This window comes from Ambystoma mexicanum, chromosome 14, assembly GCF_040938575.1.
Source record: "Ambystoma mexicanum isolate Mex_15411 chromosome 14, UKY_AmexF1_1, whole genome shotgun sequence".
NCBI classification, from domain to species: domain Eukaryota; kingdom Metazoa; phylum Chordata; class Amphibia; order Caudata; family Ambystomatidae; genus Ambystoma; species Ambystoma mexicanum.
The window spans coordinates 133,628,121-133,648,970 of NC_090940.1; positions in this window are offsets into that span (position 1 = coordinate 133,628,121).

Genomic DNA, 20,850 nt, shown 5'->3' on the forward strand with positions numbered 1-20,850 from the left:
GGTGGCTAGTTGCCCAGGCAGAGACTTTGCCAACTCCAATTTCTTTCCTTTCTCTGCCGGCAACAACATAGAGGAAATGTCCACATTCTTCTGAACCTTGGGCTGTTTAGACATGTTGGTAGCTGAGGAAGGGGGCGATCCCTTACTGGTGAAGTCACCCTTGCACTTGCTCTGCCGCGGTTATCCACATGGATTGCACACTCTCGGGTGCCTCTGGGGAATGGGAGTCTGTCCCATCACTGCAAGGTCCTTTGGGCGTTTGGCTGCAGAACACCACATAGAGCACAGCCCACTTCGTTGCAGGCAGCAGTAACAAGAAAAAGCCCTTAAGAAGATCCCATTAATTAATCCACCACAGAAGAGCCCAACTTATAGTGGTATCAGGGGTGGGTATGCAATGTCGCATGCACCAGAGGATCGAGAGCCAGTGAGGTCCGGTTGTCACAGGCTAACAGCAAGAAGCAGAGCTGTGTTGCGCGGTAATGGTGCCTGGGGGGGAGTGACAGAGGGAGAAGAAGATCTTACCACTCCGAGTTCAGAAGCCAAGGGAAGCTCCCCCACCTCAGGCACCATCGGTCCCTCCCAGGGAGAGCACTCTGCATGGGAGAGAGGGTATGTGTTTCCCCCCCATTTAGTGCTGCCAGATCACCCTTATCTGGTCAGGTGACAGAGGAGATGAGTGGGTAATTCCACAAGCGCTACTTCAGATGTATCTCCCCCTCCGATCATACACCAGCCTGCTTTACGGTTGTTCCGATGTGGGCGACCTCTCTGGGCTCAGTGAAAGATGCTGCTGCGCCATCTTGAAGTATGCCGATCCAGCCGCTGGGCAGCAGGCATCAGTGATTGTTCCGGCCCCGGGACGGCTCTATTCCCCAGATGCTGCAAAATCACGCCCTATTCATTCCGATCTGCATTGCCGGGGGTCCGAACTGCCTCAGCCAGCGGGAAGTGCCTTATTTTTCACTTTAACAACCGGCTTCACACTGAGGACATTAGCAGAGCATCCCCATTGACGGCGCTTCTGGCCACGCTACACCACAGACGCTTTCTGTCTCATGAGGGGGGATGCTGAACTGTACAAGCTGGTCATCGTATTGGCTAGTTTGTTCATTAAACATGTGAGCGTCTTCCAGACCATTAGACTAGCGAATGCAGAGTCATAGCAAATATCTAATGTGAAGTATCCAGTGGAGAGGATAGCCCTGAAAGTGTTCAGCATTCCTACCGGTAGCCAAGGTACCAGTCAAGACAACATGTTGCCGGGACATCTTCCCAAAATAATCAACATGGGGATTGTTGAAAAAGCATTGCTCACAGACGCATACTCTCGAAATCCCTTCAAAATCAAACACTGTTAAATGAACTATCCAGCGTTGCATAAGGATGGTGTTTTGATCCCCACCAAGGTATACGCTCCTAGTACATGGGGCTGGTGTCTATTAAGGCGAAGCAGATGCATGATGTGCCGGTTGCAATCACCGGCAACGAATACCCCCTCAGCAATAACCTGCTGGCCTTTGACCTAAGAACCGACAACTCATCAGCGTGCCATTTCAACCTATTGAGGAGTTGGAACCTACGTGCTGAGATAAAGTTTGAAAGAAATCTAACCGCTGAGCACTCGCTGCTAGTGTGGAACATTTTTGATAGCTTTCTCAAGATTAACGCCCAACGCAACATACTTTTTGATATTTAATGAATATTCTACAGATAAAAGGATTTCTGCATAACCATAGGCTCACTCCGAACACATTTCACAGTGTGTATGCCAACGATACATCATTACATTACATTACATTTATAAAGCGCAAACTATGGGCCCATAGGCATAAAGGCACTAACAAAAAGATACAAGACATAAAAACAAAGAAGAGGGCACCAATACTAACCTAAAACAATCCTATCTAGGATAGTCACAGTGAACAAACTCCTGGCAATAAAATTCCTAGACAGTGCTACCCCGAGATCCTGCTTATGAGAAGAGAAAGGTTTTAAGTTCTTTCTTGAAGACGGCCAGAATTTTTGGTTCACGCAGGTAGTCTGGAAGTAAGTTCCACAGTATGGGGGCTTTGAAAGAAAAAGCCCCATTCTCCGCTTTAGAGGTCATAGGTGTAAGTTGCTCCAAAAGATTCTGGGCCCCGGATCTTAATGCTCTGGTGTTTACTTTATCATTGATATAGCACTGAAGATATGGAGGCATCATTTGCAATCTACATTTAAATGTGATAACCAGTGTTCGAAATTTAATTCTTGCCTCCACTGGAAGCCAATGAAGCCCCCTCCTGGCAGCAGAGACATGTTCGCGCCTGGAAAGCCCCACTACAACTCTCACTGCCCAATTCTGAACCTGTTGTAGTTTCTGTAGGGCCAACTTGCCGATACCTAATAATAGGCTGCAACAATAGTCTAGTTGGCTCCTATTATTGCTCTTGCTATAGTTTCGGCGCTTTACTGAGAAATAAGAGGCCTCAAGTGTGACAATAGTTTGACATAATATACTGATGGAGACACGACCGAGGATACGTGTGCTTTCATATTAAGAGACTGGTCAAGGGTAACGCCCAATATTTTCGTTTTTGGGAGTGGGCATATAATATCGTCCCCCAGCGTGAAAGAGCTATAGGTATGATTTAAAACCTTCAGTGAGTGTGGTGAACCCACGATCATTAACTCTGTCTTGGCCCTATTCAACGCCAGATAATTATTCAACATCCAGTTTTCGATCAAGCTGAAGATTCTATTCACTTCCCGCTCGTCCAGTTCATGGGAGCCAGTTAGATGTACCACACATTGGGTATCATCGGCGTAATTGGAAAAAATTACATCCTCCTGCTCCAACATGTAGAAAAATGGTGCCATGAAAAGGTTGTAGATACATGGTGAGGTGCTAGCTCCCTATGGAACTCCATAGGGAACTGGAATAGGATCGGCTTCTGCGTTATCCGAACAGACACTACTGTGTCTGTTCTCTAAAAAGGAAGCGATCCAAGCGGCAGCGTGGTTGGAAAAGTTAGCCACTTCCTTAAGCCTCGTATTCAGTATAGAGTGTTCGATTAAATAGAAGACTGCAGGTTGATCTAATGATATGATCAACAAGAGTCCACTCCTATCCATTTGAGTTAATAACCTAGATTTTAGCTCCAAAAGAGAAGTCTCAGTTCCGAACTGTTTTCTGAAACCTGATTGATGTCAGGCTCAGTGTCTGTTTCCCCCTTCTCCTCACCTGATTCTTCCGAGGTAAGATCTGTAAGAACCGCTTCCGTCCTTTTCCACTCCTTCTTCTTCTTCTGGGGCTTTTGAACCTTGGGTTTCTGTCCCTTTCTCTCGTGTAAATAAGGTCTGGCTCCTCCGGAGGCCACCTTGGCAGAGGAGAGACTCTGACCTCGGGGAACCCCAGGGGGCCAGCCTCGCTCCCAGGGAAAAAGCCGGAAGGCAGAAAAAACCCTGGTAAAGATGGTGGATTCCAATGTAAGTGTAATGTCCAAAGACCACAAGTCCAAAGTTCAGAAAAAATACAATTCCAATTAGATGACAAAAATTAAAGATTTGCACTGAAGTTCCTGCAGGAGGCGTAATCCAAAAAGGAGTACAAAAGGAGATAGATTGGAATAACCAATGAGGAAAGCTACTGGAGTCGACAGAAGAAAGGACATAGAAAGGACAAGTTCCATAGAAGGGAAAGCAAATGGAAAAAAGGGCTTTAAAGGCAGTTAAAGCCAGAGGTGGATGTAAGCAGCCAGCTGAACAGCAAACGCCGTGAGGAAAGTAAACAAATGTCCGAGGCGGACGAAAGTAGTGAGCCCTTCCGACCAGTACTGCAAAGGGAGAAGAGTAAATAAACGCCCTAGACGGACGAAGGCAGTGAGTCAGTACGGCAAGCGTTGCCAATAAAGAAAAGTAAACAAATGTCCGAAACAGACGAAAGCAGTGAGCCCTTGCAGCAAGTGCTGCAAAGGAAGGAAAGTAAATAAACAAGTGTCTGTGACGGACAAAAGGCAATAAGTCTGAAACGGACTGAGTGCCGTAATAAATCACCTTCAAGGGACAGGATGACTAAATAACACAGTACACAAAGGTATACAAACAACAGGGGAAAGCAAGGAATACAGAAAACAAGGAAGCAATCTACACAGAAAGGGAAAGAAAGGAAAACTCTAGCACGAAAGCAACTGGAGTGGTGAGCGTAGTAACAGGTAGAAAAACACAGATACAACGCATCGGCTGAGTGGGCGGAGCCGGAACTCATAGGGCAGGACACCATGTCTGATGAGGACTAGAACGTTGACTTGTAAGTCAATGCCTTCAGACGTTCCATAGCTTCCACTGGCAATTCCTGACAATTGATGAGAGTGCAGTATGGGATGTTGATTCAAGTGTTCGGCAATCTGATGGTAAGCCACTCTATCAAGAATTTTCAACAAAAATGGAGTATTTATCTCTTGACAATCCTGGCTTCTTGATAATAGGGGTGACTTTAGCTTGTTTTAATTCCAAAGGAACTTTCCCTTCCTTTAGTGAAGCGTTAACAAAGAAACATCTCCTACACGACTACCCAGGAGTTGTCCGGTCCGCAGGCACGGTGCAGAACGCACTGGATAGCTCTGTGGTTGGAGGAAATACCTTGAGTGTTTGATAGCCTGGCACACTACACCCCATATATACCAGAGTTTTAACAGATTATGTGAAAGGCATCGCAAAGTATTTACATTGTACCGCCAAGCTGGTCCAAAACTCTAAAGCTATTACCTGCGGACAAGACAACACTGTATATTCTTTCTTAGTCAAATGTCAGAATGGAGATCTCTGTCGGCTGTTTAGAAAATGTACTCAAGCAATCGCAAGCAAAATGATCAAATGGTGACAAGGTTTGTTATTAATAAGACGTTGCACAGCTTGTATAGATCTCGCAGACTTTTTATAGTGTGTCAAAAATGCAAATATGTCTTCTGTATGAATACAACAGCTTTTTTCAAAAATCAACAAGTGTTGTGTGTTATACATGATAAATATGACAACGTAATAAACAACCAGACCATTTTAAAAAGATATATTTAATACAGAAAGGAAAAAAGGTTATACCACAGACATTTCAATACATAGACGATACAATTGTCATGATCTCTGCTTCCAAAAGATCAGGACTTGCCCGACTCCCTTGGAAGCAGACCCATAACCCCGGTTCCGAGTGCCAGCCAGTCCCAATTGGGACCTTTTGGACCCTGTCCTGGCGCCAGTGGCACCAGGCTCATAAAGATGCCCAGTCCCAGCGCTGGAAGCGCCGGGCTCATAATGCTTGGGTGGACTTACCTGCAGCAGACCATGCTGCTTACTTACCTGCCAGTTGAACCCCTGATCCTCTTCTGTTTGGGACTACTTTTCCTGTTGGGTGGGGCAGGAGCCACTCCTTAGGTTCAGAACACTGGAACTCTTCTGGAAAGCAGGAACACTTTTCTTACCTAGGCGTGGCTGTGGAAGGAGACACCTAAGCACTACAGGAGGCTATTTAAACCACACTCGATGGATGAATCTTGCTTTGCGTTATTCTGCATTCTCTGCAGCAGAACGCTCATCGTGTCTTCTGCTTCTGATCCTGGGCCTAAGGGAACAAAGGCTTACCATCCTGGAATCCAGTCTTCAGCAGCACCTGTAAAGACAAAGAAAGAACAGGTTAGCACTACGGTCTTCAGTGGCAGCGCATCTCTTACCTGGTCCATCGGCTGTCACCAACGCGTCGTGCTGCATTCCGGCATCTGAAAGACAAAGGCTTACCTACTCTTCGCGTGCTCCGGAGGTCTTCGCACTGCATTCCGGCATCTGAAAGACAAAAGCTTACCAGCTCTTCGCACGCTCCGGAGGCCTTCGGCGCTGCATCCCGCATCTGAAAGACAAAAGAAGGTGCGTTTAAAGACATTGGGCAACTTTATTACTCACGTGCCATTACTCCTTCCCACGCCGAATCCAGTGGGTATTCCAGCACCCTTCAGCTTCTCTAAAGCTCCGAACTTGTACCTGCAAGATAAAAGGGACAGTTAGTGCGCATCGTGAAGCAGACTACAAGCGCTTACTTACGTGCTTCCAGGCGCTTCTATTCCTCACGCGGGTTCGATCCTCAACTCTCATCAGCCCGCCATCTGCCATCGCCGGAACCCTGCAAAACAAGAGATATCATTACAAAAGACTTTTAAGACATTTGAAGTGCCCAGAACTTACCGTTCGTGCAGTTAACGACGGACAGCAGTCCTCTGAGGTCAAGAGGCCTGCACCCTTATCCAGTGAAGAAACTGGTTACGGCACCCTGCCCCGAGGCAGATGGAGAGCTCGGCGTTCACTTACCTAAGGTGAGGGCGTTAACCTTTGGGGTTCTACAGGAGAAGAGAAAGGGAAGAGGAGAGAGGCACCCAATAACCCCAGTTCATTAATCCCATATTTTCTATCTGCAGACATCTTACTCTTCGAGTCAGACATACAGTGCACAGAGGTCCAGCCCAAAGAGCCAACCGTGTGTTATACATCACCTTTGAAGATACGGCATTCACCCAGTCAAGGCCGGCGCCTCTGCGGGAATCAGGTGAGCGTTACAGAACGCAAAGCCTACTGCAAAACTCCCACTCAGGCGCCGCTATGGAAACCTCGGATACCGACCAGCTAGCCCAGTTACATGGGGAACTAAGAGCAGAAGTGCATGCAGCCCGTCAGGAAACGAATGCTCTAAGAAGGGAACTGATTATTTCCAAGGAGCGAACAGACGATCTCGCTAGACAATTGCTACAGTCACAAGCCGGACAAACTCCGTTACCCGCATCAGGGGCAAATCTTCCTTCAACATCCTCTACGAACCCAGTGCAGATCAACCTACCTGGGAATGTACCTCTGGCTCCGCCCGAACGATTTTCTGGTGACCCATAGAGGTTTGCAGTATTTATTAATCAGTGCCGGTTGCACTTCTTATGCCGGCCAGCATCCTTTCCAACTGATCAAGCTAAGGTAGCTTTCGTGCTTTCGTACCTTAGTGGCAATGCGGCAGACTGGTCAATCCCTCTAGTTAATCAAGATGATCCGGTTCTCCATGATTTTCAAGCTTTTCAGCTCAGTATGGAAAAACTGTTTGCAAGACATTCACAGGGGCAGGCCTTGGACAATGAGCTCCTTTCATTGCGACAGGGTAATCAAGACCTTTTGGCTTATATTGCGTCTTTCAACAGACTGATAGTGGAAACTCGATGGCCTGAGGACAAAAGGATTACGCTGTTTTATAGAGGTCTACGTGGAGAGCTCAAAGATGTGTTAGCCCAAGTAGTGAATCCCCCGCAAGACTGTTCGGACTATATTGACTTAGTCGTTCAAATTGACCACAGACTGCAGAACAGGAAGGCCGATCGTTCCAAGTTTGATGCTCGAGTATTTTCCAAACCACCAACTCCTACCAAAGGAGTAGACTCCGGGGAACCCATGCAAATAGGGGGCCTGAAAGGACCACTAACACAAAAGGAGCGGGAAAGGAGAAAACAGCTGCAATTATGCCTCTATTGCGGAAACTCGGGGCACTTTCTTCGAGACTGTCCGGTGAAACCAGCCAAGAAGGCAGTAGGAGGTGCAGTTACCAGGGTCACAAACTCTGAGCAGGGAAACGACCTCGCCCGACAAGAATAGAGGTCCTCTTGCCGAGCGTTAAAACCAGTTCCGTGACCTCGCATTTCGTGATACCTATGGTCCTCATTAGCCCTGAACATCCGGATCGATTACATGCGATTGAAGCTTACGTCGACAGCGGTGCCATCGGCAATTATGTGGATCATGAAATGGTTTTGAGGATGAATCTGACTCTTTGTCCAAAGGCTGTAAAGGACGTCATTACTACGGTGGATGGTACGGAGATAGCCTCCGGACCAGTAACGCATACCACCCAAGAAGTGACGCTAGTAAGTCAAGATGGACACCATGAGAAGATCGTGTTCGATGTGATTAAGGCCCCTCAGTTCCAGATTATTCTAGGAATTCCTTGGTTAGAGAAGCACAATCCTCAGATCGATTGGCGAGCAAGAACGGTTCAGTTTCCAGAATGTGTCTCTACTTGTCACCCTCGACCTGGTGTTGCACTGACAGCAATTTCCTCGGAGGTACCTCCTGAATACCTAGAATTCCAAGATGTTTTCCGGAAGGATCAGGCTAACTCTCTACCTCCTCATAGGTCTTATGACTGCCAGATAGACCTGATTCCTGGATCTACTTCTCCTTGTAGTAGAATTTATGCCCTCACCGAGCCTGAGAATCTTCACCTCCGACAATACCTGGATCAATACCTAGCGAATGGGTTTATTCGTCCTTCCAAGTCCCCTGCTTCCTCAGCTTTGTTCTTCGTTCCAAAAAAAGAAGGGGACCTTAGAACTTGTATAGATTATCGCGCCCTGAACCAGATCACCGTTAAGAATAGATATCCGTTACCTTTGATCCCTGAACTCCTGGACCAAGTCAGAAAAGCATGCATATATACAAAGCTGGATCTTAGAGGAGCCTACCACTTGGTACGAGTAAAAGAGGGCGATGAATGGAAGACGGCCTTCCGCACCAAGTATGGGCTATTTGAATATCAGGTCATGCCCTTCGGACTTTGCAATGCCCCGGCCGCCTTTCAATATTTTATGAACGATGTCCTCAGAGAGCTCATAGATATGTGTGTTGTTGTTTACATTGACGACATCCTCGTTTATTCTTCATCGGAAACTGAACATCGAAACACGTGAAAATGGTCCTCGAGGGATTGCGTCAACACAAACTTTTCACTAAGGTGGAAAAATGTGTTTTCAACGTGACTGAAGTTGAATTCTTGGGATTCATATTATCACCTAGCGGAGTGCGTATGGATTCAAAGAAGGTCGATGCAAATCTCAAATGGCCATCGCCATCCTCCGTAAAAGGTGTTCAAAGCATGTTAGGCTTCGCTAACTTTTACCGCAGGTTTATCCCCGAATTCTCTCGAATAGTCCAGCCCATCACCGCCTTGTTAAAGAAAAACAAACGTTTTGAATGGTCTACCGAGGCGGAACAAGCTTTCCAGAATTTGAAGACTAGATTTATCTCTGCACCGATCTTAAAACATCCTCGCCCAGAACTCCCCTACATCGTTGAAACTGATGCTTCGAGCCTTGCCATGGGGGCAGTTCTATCACAAAAGGACCCAGTAACCAATCAGTTGCATCCCGTGGCATTTTGGTCCCGCAAATTCTCGCCTCCTGAAATCAATTACACTATTACTGATAAGGAACTTCTAGCTATCAAGTCCGCCTTTAAGGCTTGGCGGCATTATCTTCTGGGGGCCCGACACACCGTTACTGTGATTACAGATCACCGAAACCTGCAATATTTGAAAACCGCAAAAGCTCAATCCTCTAGGCAACTCCGTTGGGCACTATTCTTTGCCGAGTTTGACTTCATAATTACCTATCGACCTGGTACAAAAAACGGTAAAGCTGATGCCCTTTCTCGGATGGGAGTGGAAGAACATTTGATCAATCCTAAACCTGTACCTATCATTCCCGAACAAAGAATTCTAGGTGTAATCGCCACACAATCCATAGAGGAAGTTAAGGATAAAGCCAGGCTACTGGTAACTCCAGCAGACATACAGAATTGGCATCTGCAGGGAAAGGACTTTACGGTGAAGGACAACCTATTATATTTCCAAGAACGATTATACCTGCCCAGCACAGATTTACAGAAAAAGGTAATCTCTTGTTATCACGATTCTTTAATGGAAGGACATCCCGGTATGACCAAGACCTCGGAAAAGATCAAGCGCTACTTCTGGTGGCCGTCTTGGAAAAAAGATATCAGAGACTTTATAATGTCCTGTGGAGTATGCGCCCAAAACAAGAGTCAAAAGGAAAAACCAGCCGGCCTCTTACGCCCTATTGACATCCCGCCTCGCCCTTGGCATACGCTTTCTATGGACTTCATCACCGATCTACCTCCATGCTCCGGATACAATACGATCCTAGTAATCGTGGACCTATTCTCCAAGATGGCGCATTTCATTCCACTCAAAGGCTTACCAACAGCAGCAACTCTGGCCCGAGAATTTCTCGAAAACATCGTCCGACTGCACGGTTTTCCTTCAGTTCTAATTTCGGATCGAGGTAGTCAATTTATTTCTCATTTTTGGCGAAGTTGCTGTCGGTCGGCTCAAATTGATGTGAGACTTTCGACCAGCCACCACCCTCAAACCGACGGACAAACCGAGAGGACCAATCAAACTCTGGAACAGTATTTGCGCTGCATGCTACAACAAACTGAAAAAACTTGGAAAGATATCCTTTGGATAGCCGAATATGCCTACAATAACTCTGTCCACTCGGGAACTGGGAAGACCCCGTTTTTTCTTTTATACGGTAGTCACCCTCGAACCTCGGAGTTGGATCCACTCCAAGATCTTGGAACACCAGCCGTAGACCACCTGCATTCTACAATCACCCAAGCCTTTAAGGAAGACGTTTCTCACCTTCAAAGGGCTAAAGAACAATACAAGAAAGGAGCAGACCAACATCGGAAGGAAGCCCCCCAATATCAAGTAGGAGATCAAGTCTGGTTATCCACCAAATATCTACCTCTAAAAGGACCACGCACATTCAACCCAAGATACCTTGGTCCCTATTCCATCACTACCATAGTAAATCCAGTAGCGGTCAAGTTGGACTTGCCCCCTCACATGAGATACATCCGGTCTTCCACGTCTCTCTATTAAAACCCGTGCAACCTCAAACCCGACTAACTACATCTCCAAAACCTATTCTAGTTGATGGAGAACTCAAGTTTGAAGTCAAAAGCATCCTGGATTCCAAGATCTCCAAATCTAAACTATTTTACCTGATTGACTGGAAAGGCTACGGTCCCCAAGAAAGATCCTGGGAACCTGCAGAATATGTCCACGCGCCTCGTCTAATCAAAAGATTTCATCGAACATTTCCTAACAAGCCCAAACCCCCAGAGAAGCCCGGTTTGGGAGGGGCCTTGAGGGGGGGTGCTGTCATGATCTCTGCTTCCAAAAGATCAGGACTTGCCCGACTCCCTTGGAAGCAGACCCATAACCCCGGTTCCGAGTGCCAGCCAGTCCCAATTGGGACCTTTTGGACCCTGTCCTGGCGCCAGTGGCACCAGGCTCATAAAGATGCCCAGTCCCAGCGCTGGAAGCACCGGGCTCATAATGCTTGGGTGGACTTACCTGCAGCAGACCATGCTGCTTACTTACCTGCCAGTTGAACCCCTGATCCTCTTCTGTTTGGGACTACTTTTCCTGTTGGGTGGGGCAGGAGCCACTCCCTAGGTTCAGAACACTGGAACTCTTCTGGAAAGCAGGAACTCTTTTCTTACCTAGGCGTGGCTGTGGAAGGAGACACCTAAGCACTACAGGAGGCTATTTAAACCACACCCGATGGATGAATCTTGCTTTGCGTTATTCTGCATTCTCTGCAGCAGAACGCTCATCGTGTCTTCTGCTTCTGATCCTGGGCCTAAGGGAACAAAGGTTTACCATCCTGGAATCCAGTCTTCAGCAGCACCTGTAAAGACAAAGAAAGAACAGGTTAGCACTACGGTCTTCAGTGGCAGCGCATCTCTTACCTGGTCCATCGGCTGTCACCAACGCCTTGCGCTGCATTCCGGCATCTGAAAGACAAAGGCTTACCTACTCTTCGTGTGCTCCGGAGGTCTTCGCACTGCATTCCGGCATCTGAAAGACAAAAGCTTACCAGCTCTTCGCACGCTCCGGAGGCCTTCGGCGCTGCATCCCGCATCTGAAAGACAAAAGAAGGTGCGTTTAAAGACATTGGGCAACTTTATTACTCACGTGCCATTACTCCTTCCCACGCCGAATCCAGTGGGTATTCCAGCACCCTTCAGCTTCTCTAAAGCTCCGAACTTGTACCTGCAAGATAAAAGGGACAGTTAGTGCGCATCGTGAAGCAGACTACAAGCGCTTACTTACGTGCTTCCAGGCGCTTCTATTCCTCATGCGGGTTCGATCCTCAACTCTCATCAGCCCGCCATCCGCCATCGCCGGAACCCTGCAAAACAAGAGATATCATTACAAAGACTTTTAAGACATTTGAAGTGCCCAGAATTTACCGTTCGTGCAGTTAACGACGGACAGCAGTCCTCTGAGGTCAAGAGGCCTGCACCCTTATCCAGTGAAGAAACTGGTTACGGCACCCTGCCCCGAGGCAGATGGAGAGCTCGGCGTTCACTTACCTAAGGTGAGGGCGTTAACCTTTGGGGTTCTACAGGAGAAGAGAAAGGGAAGAGGAGAGAGGCACCCAATAACCCCAGTTCATTAATCCCATATTTTCTATCTGCAGACATCTTACTCTTCGAGTCAGACATACAGTGCACAGAGGTCCAGCCCAAAGAGCCAACCGTGTGTTATACATCACCTTTGAAGATACGGCATTCACCCAGTCAAGACCGGCGCCTCTGCGGGAATCAGGTGAGCGTTACAACAATGTTATACTTGTAAAACCATTACAATACACAAAGATAAATGAAATGCATGAACACAAGAGTGGCTCGCACTAATCAGACAACCAACTCAGACGTGTATGTTTCCTGCAAAGTCTAGATGCTTCAGAGGTATAGGCGGCAGGGTCATCGTAGTAGCGTGAGTGAGTGGGTAAAGATTCCTTAAACCCCCAGGTATTCCACCTCGCTGAGGTACTGGGGGTTCAGGGTCTGTTTATAGGGTTGATTGTTACAGCTGTATCTAGAGCACTGTGTTGTTGCGGGATAGCGGGGACACCAGGTTTTAGCCACTCCAGAAGGTGCAGTTGGATGACATTACATACAACGGATGTCAGGATATTTAAATCAGCAACTGCTTGCATGAACTCGTCCCACCCGCTGGGGACATTTGTTTTATAGAAGTGGGCTGTGTGATGAATCTGATGGAGTAATCACTGTTTTCCCAGGGATTACCTCCTCCCATGTTCCCAGGGAATGGCAACCTCTACCTGATTCTGACCCTGCGGATTGGACCACATGAGGAGAAACAACCTCTGGGGAAATACCATGGCTTCATCGGATGAGACATGGTATCCCCTTCTCCCTTGCAAGAGGATTCTCACATTTGTAACACTCTAATGGCGTACTGTGATTCTTGCACTACTCCCTCAAAAGAGAGTGTTAAATCTCGTCATTCCAATCTACAGACCAACTTTCAAATACTGATTTACCCTCAAAACCTTTTAGAAACATACCTCCAATGTTTTTGTGCAAGCCAGTTAAAAAGGACTACTGTTCCCAAAAACACCTTAACAAGGCTGACTTGCCTCCAGAATCCATTGCAATCATGCAGCCAATGTTTTCATGTAAGTTAGCTGAAAAGGACCTTTGGCCCAGAAGCACCTTAACACTGCGACAAGGAAGAGGAGTCCAGGAAGGCAACACTCTAGTTGCTGGGAAGATGCATCTGCACCTGGGACTTTTAAATCTGAAACACCAGAAACTAAAAGAGATAGCTGGTGGGAGCACATGGATCCTTTCTATGCAGTCGACAGAGTAAGACAGAGATGGCAGAGCCAACTGGTTCAGATGGTGAGAAGAGGAAAGCTGCGCAATGAAGACTTCACGTGGTGGGACCGCCAGAAGCCAGTGCAAGGCTCCAGGGTGTTCGCTCATCTGGAATCACGCGAAGCAGCAATGCCAAGCTACGTGAGGAGGAAATCGCCTGAAGAGCCGGTGAATCCACGCTGGGACTAAGGGAACACCAGGGCGGATTGGTGAGAATGCTGCATGCAAATAATTGAGCAAAATAGAATGGAGAAAGAAAGAAAGCCGTTCTCTGAAAGTGCAAAATTGAAAGTGCATCTGCTGAATAAGGGAACCTCTGAGGTTTACGTATATGTACAAAAAGTACATATAAGGAACTGTAACAAGTCAATATATAATGAACAAAATGAAATAGCCAATAAGGCTGAGGTGATGAATTACCAAAAGTGGAAGTGTGAGCAAAACACTAACCAAGTAAAATACCATACATAGGTTGAATTAGCCGAAAGGGCTAATGTGGTGAATTGTCATGAGTGGGAGTGCCACAAAAGCATATGAATACAAGAAGCCCTGGCAGGAGAGTGTACCAGGCAACTGCAAGTGTATAAATACGAGAAGCCCTGGCAGGCAAATATACCAGGCAACTACAAGTGTATGAACATAAGAGAAAACCTGGCAGGAGACTACACCAGGTATCCCAACGACTTGAAGTAACTGTGTAGGATTTTTGGTATTGATCCAAAGGGAAGACAAGAACTGTTGTGTATAAAGAAACGCGAAGAAGAATCCAGAGGAAGGGACACACTCTCTGGAATATGGAGCAACATCCTTGAGAGACTTTTCATTGGCATTACTTATTGTTTTGCCCATTTGAACATTTCTAAAGCACTGAAGGCCGAAGACTTTATCCTTTTCACTTTAGAATGTATTTCCTTAGGATCTGAGGGCCAGAATAGAATTTTGGAAACAGTACGGTTTTGTTTTGGACATTCTGACACTGACATATCCTTAGTTTTGCGTTTAGGTAGGAAAACACCTCTAGTGCAGGGATAGAGGCATTTTCCCAACCCCTTTTATTTATCAATAAATGTCTTTAGCCAAAACCATGATTAACTTGTGGCTGAATTTCATTCCTGATGCCTCACAGCCCATACGTAATGATCTATGTGATTACTGAGCCGCCCATAATGGCGACTACGGCACAGGGATCACATAGATCAATTGTACTACACATCCCCCTAACTGCTCCCCCCAACACACTTACCTTCTCAGCAGTAAAGTGTGGTGCCGACTCTACTCTATTCACTGCTGTGTCAGTTCACACCCACTTACCTGGGTTGGAGCTGACGCTGCAGGGTTCTTTTTACCCTTTTTTTCCTTAAACTTTGTCCCTTGCTCTGCATCTAACGGAAGCAGGGGACACCTCAGCATTACACCAACTAAGGGGAGTGAGAGACACCCCCAAACTCCTGCTCGCCTTAGTCAGCGTAATTGGGGTCAGACCTTTTGTACTACGCTCAGGCACAGTATTGGTTATGTCCCCTCAATCGCGGCAACATTTTAGTATGATTCTGTACGTAATACCCCGTACAAGGTCGTGGAGGTTAGAACCTCTTACAACCCTACCTCTGTAGATAAACTTCCCCCTATGGGTCCACACCGCCACATCCTTTTCAAGTTCCATTTTATGTAGAAGTAGTTCCGTATTAGGTTTGTTGTGCTGGCTAAGGATATTCACCACATCTGCCACAACAGGGTCTACCGCCAGTGGAGCCTTCACACCACTAGATTCATCGGGGGCATGTATACGGTTAGCGTGCTCTTTTCTGCATCTCGGTGTTTAGCATGATTTTTAAGTATTTATGCAACATATCCACTCTGCCGAATCCGAGATGTCACTGCTTTGGCTGGGGATGCCCCTTTCCATGAGGTCACGGAGGTGAGGCTGCTACTCGATAGTCCCCCTGGCGGTGGTGCTCAGCAGGAGGATATCATGGGGAGGGAGGACACAATTTGTTATGTTAAAAGAATTTGTATAGCGCAGTTTACACCCTAGGGCAACATGGCACTAAATACCCCATTGAGAGTAGTGGCCATCTTGGGAGAACACAGTACCCCTTTAACCCTCCCACCTTCCCTCAAAACCCCCAAACCCCCATTCCCTAATGCCCCCATGCCATGTATGTCTTTAAAACATCCCAAGTAGAAACCACTGGGATGAGGAAGAGGCAACGAGTAATGAGGATTACTGACCAGAACGAATTCTCGGATTTGGGTTGTTTGACTGTGGTAGAAATGTTCACGGCAGAATTTAATGTAGTCCATTTCACTGTGAATACAATTTTACTGCGGCAAAATACACCAAACCCATGTCCCCCCAATTCCCCAGTACATCCCCCCCACAACCCCTACTTACCTTATGTAGGTCCGCCGCCTCTCCTGACCCTGAGGCGTCAGTTCCTTCCATCCAACGTGGGTCGGATCTGACACCGCAGGGTCACATTATTATTTATTTTTTTCGTCCCCCGCCTCCAATGTTCAGGAAGCAGGGGACAACCCTGCAACCCCCCAAGGCCTACAATACCGATCATGGGGAGCGGGGAACACCCCCGCTTCACATGTTTGGTATTTCTTATAATCGATTGAATGGTCCTGGCCGAATTCATTCAAATGTACCATTCGATCGATTATATTCGATCAAGTTGGGTAATTCCGAATTTGCACGGTCTTATCTTTCAAGCAATGTCATTGGTCAGCTCCCATTCAAAATGGAAGAGGGCAGAGAAGGATGCTTCTTTGTTCTCGGAATGGCATCAGCTGCTGAAAGAAGGGCAGAGGATCAGAAGAAGCTCCAGTGAGCCTGGGAAGTTGCCGAACTGCAGAGGAGACATGCAGAGAAGTGGAGAAGGCTCAGGGGGGGCCCGAGAAGCGGCCAAACAGCAGAGGACCGGGGAAGGCCTTGGTGAACTGCAGATGCAGCCACAGGTCCTGGAGACCCGTGAACAACCGGAGGGTGAGGGCCAAGACCCTGCAGGTACTAGGGTGGCCAATCTAAGGGTTGGGAGACCCAGAGGGCCAGTGCAACACATGGCACAGTACAGAAGGAATACTCACTGGGGAAGAGATATCAAGTGAATGGGGGTCTGGGACCAAAACTGGGAAAATATATCATGAACAGAACTAAAAAGGGATACAAACTCTATATGCATAAGTGGTATCTACAGACCTTGGCAGCGGAGTAAAACAAGACTGTGGTGTGAAAAGAAAGGAATCACAGAAAGAGAACTAAAAGAACTAAAAAGTGAATGGGATCTGGAACCCATTTTGGGGTAGCGCACCCCTAACCATAACAAGGAGAAATCCGAACTTTGCTTTTACCACCGAATCACATAGACCTTGGCAGGAGATTAAACCAAGGATGTGGGACAAAGGGAAGTTACATAAAAGAGACATTGTGAACAATCAAGTGGATGGGGCCTGGGACCCATGTTTGGGAAGTCCTCCCTGAGCTATATGTAAGAGGAATGCGAGTGACACTCAGGGACCTTATTAGGAGAGTAAACCAAGGCTGTGGGTGAAGGTGAAGTCAGAGAGAAAGAACAGTGTAAATGAAAATGTTGAGTATTCTACTTGGCAGAAGAGTGAACAAGGGGAGAGTACTAAGAAAGGGGTCTGGGACCTACAGCAATTGAGAGGAAGACCAGAATCCATGCTTGGGGGAAAGAACAAGACTAAATTCCCTCATCACAATAGTGGGAACCAGGCCTGCTCAGAAAGGGTCGGGGACCCTCGACGCAGTTTATGAGGGAGAACCAGTCCATTCCTCCTTAACATCAAATCTGGGAGCCGTCTCGGCTCAGAAGGGGTCGGGACTGTCCGCATTAGCTTAGGAGGAAGAACCAGGCTATTCTTCCCAGGAGCAGTACGTGGAAACCAGCCCTGCCCCTAAAGGGTCGGGGTACCATAACATTGCTTGGGAGAGATCCAGACCATTCTTTCTTATCATGGGCCTGGGAGGCAGGGTTAGCTAAAAAAAGATAAGTATCTTTATTGACTATTGAAGAAACAGAAGAAACTGGAAAAATCTGGAAAGACTCTGGGGGAAGGGTGTCAAATACTTGAGTCTAGTGAAACTGTTGTTTGTTTTATTGCACCTTTTTGGAACTTTTGTTTTATGAACTGCAAAGCTGAAGCTAGGCTGCAGGTCGAAAGACAAGAGACATTTCCCTTATCACCTTTTGTTAGTTTAGAGTGTGAACGAAAGGTTAGGATTTGGACACAGGACTGTGAACTGACACTGACAGTTTCATTAGCTAGTTTTGTTGAGGCCTGATCCTCCTCTTAGAGGTTGGGTTAGTTAGGATTTCTTCCAACCCCCCTCCCATTTTTGTGGTTAATAAATGTCTATGCCAATCAACATGCCACCTTTATGTCCGTCTCTTACTCCTAGATGCTCACACTGCATATAAGGCCGCTTGATCATGCACCGCTAAATCAGGCCTGTTTAAATCATCCTTCATTTCCATGTCGAGCCGCATGGTGGCAACTTTTCGTATATATCCCAAACGTCCAGCGGTGTGTAGGATGCCAGACTTTCTAACTGGCGTTTGTCCAACAAATACATTTTGTGAACGTATTCCATCACTGACCCAAGAGCAATCTGGTGATTAGCTGTAGGGCTGTGCCTATGAGAGATCTTTTGAGACCACTTTTCTTTTAGCCGTTATCGATATCCGCTTTGTGTCCGGTTTCCTGATGACACCCTTTTTCAACACATTTGCTTGACAGTGTTCTGGGCAGTCTTCAAAATAGCAGCCACCAGATCGTCAGTCGCCATAGATAGAATGGCCTTGCATTGTTGAGGGGTGGCATATAAAAGCATTTTGAGCAGCACAATGTTCCTCTGTATGTGTTGCGACATGTTGAAAGCATGACCAGCTACTGGCACGGTATTGCAGTTAATGGTGTTTTTTAGATGACTTTTTAGGAGTCTAAACAGCTGGTAGACCCGGTGGGAATATGTCGGTGGGCAATCTATAATCCTCTAGAGTGATTGTTTTTAAATCAACCAGCAGATATCTGCAGGGCTTACTGGTCGCATCTTCAAAAGCCTCCATGTAGAAACGCATTTTAGATGGATACATCTGGCATGCTATTATGGCTAGTTGTTGCTTATAACAGTGGGGTTTAAATAACACTATATAATTAGCATTTAATGGTATAGATCTTTTGCTCTTGCCCTTGTTGAACAAGTTCTGCACGATGTAACAAATGCTTAGATTGCGGTGATATGATTGTTGAGTAAATGCTTTTTCTAGTTCAGCGCTCTGGCCACCATCTGTCATGAAATCGTCCATGATGATTGTATTCAGCATGTTCAACAGTAGTAAATGATCATCATTGAGACTGTCAGGCATACTGTCTACAAAACAAAGGTGTTTAAACTGTTGCTGTAAAGTTGTATAAAGAGGCTGGCAGAAGCTGTGGAGCCAAACAATATTATTGGGTATGTGATTCATCGCTGTGTGAGAATTTTCTAGATGTTTTCTGACAAAGTAACTCTTGCTGCAGCTGTACTTGCAAAAAAAAATGATTGTCTATGCTACAGCTTGGATCTCCTCACTGCCATCCACTTTATCAGTCAGAGTCAATAAACAAACAAATGCATGGTTTTAACCACAGCCAGTTCTCAAACCCCTACAAAATAGAAACATTTACTTTAGGAATATACCTATCAGATAACAGGCCATCTGATATCCAGTCCACATGGGCCCCTGTTTTTCACAAAGCCCCGGTGGTTCGGTGTCACTCCCCATCGTCAAAACTCCATCATTCTGCATGACCATGGACTTGTATCGGCTGTCGTCAGACTCCACTTCGCCAGTACATGATCGCCTAGGTTCTACAACCAGGGGCTTCTCCAAAACCATGTCATCACCTAAGGTAATGATTTCCAAATTAACTGTGATCATGGGTATGTCATCCTTAATGTTTTGAATGAAATCACCAACCCACTGTACCATAGCAGTGGCGATAATCAGCAGCTCGTTATTGACTGAAAGTGTAGCCATGTTCCTGCAGAGCTCCTCCGCTTCATGGTACGCTATCAAATTCTAAGTGTCCTCCATTACATCATGACTGCTGCATCCGTCCATAAAACAATAAGGTGTGTAGCTATCATTGGATTCGCAGGAGCTGCTGGGGGCTTCTTCCCCTTTGTCGTAACTGTAGAAGTTCATAATTGCAGCTTCCTCGACAGCACACTGGAAAACCCCTGGGTAGTCAGAAAACGCACATGTTTTCCAGGCCTAAACTAACAGCTACATTTAAAACTCGCCCCCAAAAACATCATCAAACCATACTGCTGAATGGGACGAGGAAGAGACAGGGAGCAGGGAAGATAACTCCCCGGGAAGCTCAGTATCTACTTCCCCCAAGTCATTCAGAAACCAATAGTAAAACCACTGACACGAAGAAGAGTGCTCGAGTAATGATGATTATAAGGGCCAGGCAGCAAACGCCACAGTCTATTTGTTGGGAAAAGAGTAGGCAGACCCGGAGGTTTAAATACGGGCTGGTCACAGCAGACAGGAGGCTGGAGAGAGGAAAGCTGCAGACGCTGAATCACCTCACAAACCCATACGCTGGCTAGGTACCACAATGAAGGCAGGAGCAGTGGAGTAACTTTGCTGAAAATGTTGGGGGGGACATGACATCCGAAGAAAAGATGCCCCAGCCAAATGAATGGGGACAAAATGGTGGGACATGAAAGTTGGGGGGGACAAACACCCCCGTCCCCCTCTAAAATTACAGCCATGGGCAGGAGCGCAGTGGCAGAGATGGGAGAAGCAGACCCGGCAAAGAAATGGAGAAGCAAAGATGTTGGCGGTCAACCGCTTGGAGAGCGAAAGCCGCAAAGGCCACACATCACGTAAACCAAAACCACAGGACTGCAGCACTGGAAAAGGCGCACATGAAATCAGTACAGCAAGGCGGAGAGGAACAGAAAGGCGTAACAGACAATTGGTAAGCACTGGGAAGAAAGTAGGGTTACTGGGTTGTCAGCGAACAAAGGTTGCTACGTATCAACAACAGAAATAGCCTGCGAACCTAGAAGAGATGTATCGGTTACTGAGTTATTAAATAAAGGTAAACACTTCCTAAGAATGCTATGAGCAGAAGGTAACAACATTTTTAAAGAAGCCTGAGGATTATTAAACCCTAATTGGGGAAGGAGCGAATAACTCATATGACAAAGACCTGGCAAGCATCTATACTAAATTAAGGTTGTGATAGAGAAGTGTTCTATAAGAC